Raw genomic sequence first — 2,055 nt, 5'->3', positions numbered from 1 at the left:
TTTAATATAATAGTGTATATGTATACAACTTCATTTTTAACAGTTTGGCATTTTTTAGCTGAATAAATAGGTCAACGGGTAAACAACGAAAATACTAATACAGCAAAATTTTGTTCATGGGCACATATTATAATATTATAGTGAGGACATATTATATATATAATATATAGATATTATGGCGAATGGCATTATAGCACACCAGAGCGTTACTACAACAGTCAATGAACAATGTGTTATAGTTTTTAAATTATAATTTAATCTTTAACATATATAATATTTAATCTGCTATCTTTTTACTATATTATAATTAATCATTTTGTTTTAATTTATATAATTTAATAAGTTGTAGAATGTTCGCAATAGTTCCAGTTATTGTAGCATTAAGCGTAATAATACCTGACACATTGCAAACAGAAGAGACAATTATTGACAACTACCAAGGACGTGGATCGGGTATTTATTATGAACCAATTTATAAAATGAGAGTATATTCGAGTGAATTTAACTTACTAACACATGTAAATATTTCCGTTTTCGTCGAGAAATTTAATGAAATAAATAATTTAACGAACTACAATGATAGATTGTGTTCAGTCAACAAACATAATGTTTCAAATATTTGCAGTAATTTTAATTCAACGTTAAAAATAACTAAGACGGAACTATTGAAGCGTTATACAACACTTATGTCTTTACAGGATGGGGTTAGAATAAAGAGGGGTTTAATAAATGCAATAGGGGAATTTGAAAACTGGGCTTTCGGAGTTGTTTTGAGACAACGACTATCAACAAATACAACAAGAATTAAATACGAATAAAAATAATAACAAAAAAACTTTAGTTACTATGAAGTCACAAGTAAAATTAGTTCAATCGTCATTGAATCAGATATCGAATGTATCATCAACAATGTCACAAAATTTCATAAAACTACAACGAGAATATAACGACTTGGTTGATAAAATTAATATTAGAAAAAATGACCTAATAGAACTTCAAGTAAATCAGCAATTAATTAATTACTTAACAAATTTTAATTTTATTTTGACAAGTTTTTCCCTTGAAATAGAAGAATTATTACATGCTTTGCTACTAGCACACCAAAATACACTACACCCTCTAGAACTTAATAGTATTCAGTTAACAACAATTTTGGAAAATATACAGCGAGAATTACCCGTAAATCAAGTTCTACCAATAAATATTGACAATAATTCATCACTGGAAGGTTTTATGAAACTTACAAAAGTGACTACAAAATTTTCGAATTTTCAATTAATATTTAATATAAAATTTCCTGTATGTACTCCCGAGGTTTATACTTTATTTCAGATATGGCCTATGCCAATAGAGCTAACACATTTACAATTTATGTTTATCCAACCCAATAATCCTTATCTAGCAATTTCATCTGATAATCAACATTTTATATCATATTCTGATATTGAATACAATAAATGCATCCTAGGGATTACTATAAAATATTGTGCTTTAGATATGCCGGTTTATTTAGGATCATACCCGCTGTGCGAAATACAGCTTCTTAAATTGACGAATAATACTGTACTTCCGGAACAATGTACTGTGCACCATATCTATCATAATAATGCTTACTTTGAAAAACTTAAAACAAAAAACACATTTTTATATTGGGTAGCTACGGAAATACAAACCACCTTAGTTTGTTCTACGTCAACAACATTTCATATTTTAAAAGGAACAGGGACTATTAAGTTACCAAATTCATGTTCGTTATATACACCAACAGTGATACTTAAGTCATTGGGAGAGGAAATCAAAAATATAAATATATCGATCAGCATAAATCCAGACATATCCCTATTTAATGTTTCCGAATTAGGTTTAAAAATAAACAAAATAAAGAATTCAAAAACAAATTTAAAAAAAATTAACTTTCAATTGCCGGAATTAAAAAATTTACACCGATCCGCCCAAAAATTAGACGAAATCGTAAATGATATAGACAAAGAATTGGAAAACGTTGTAACCAATAACTATCAGGATTTACACATTTATGGATTGTATTTAATAGGG

The sequence above is a fragment of the Acyrthosiphon pisum genome, chromosome X (genome assembly GCF_005508785.2).
Source record: "Acyrthosiphon pisum isolate AL4f chromosome X, pea_aphid_22Mar2018_4r6ur, whole genome shotgun sequence".
NCBI classification, from domain to species: domain Eukaryota; kingdom Metazoa; phylum Arthropoda; class Insecta; order Hemiptera; family Aphididae; genus Acyrthosiphon; species Acyrthosiphon pisum.
The sequence above is the reverse complement of the archived record's forward strand: the minus strand, read 5'-3'. Positions refer to the sequence as shown.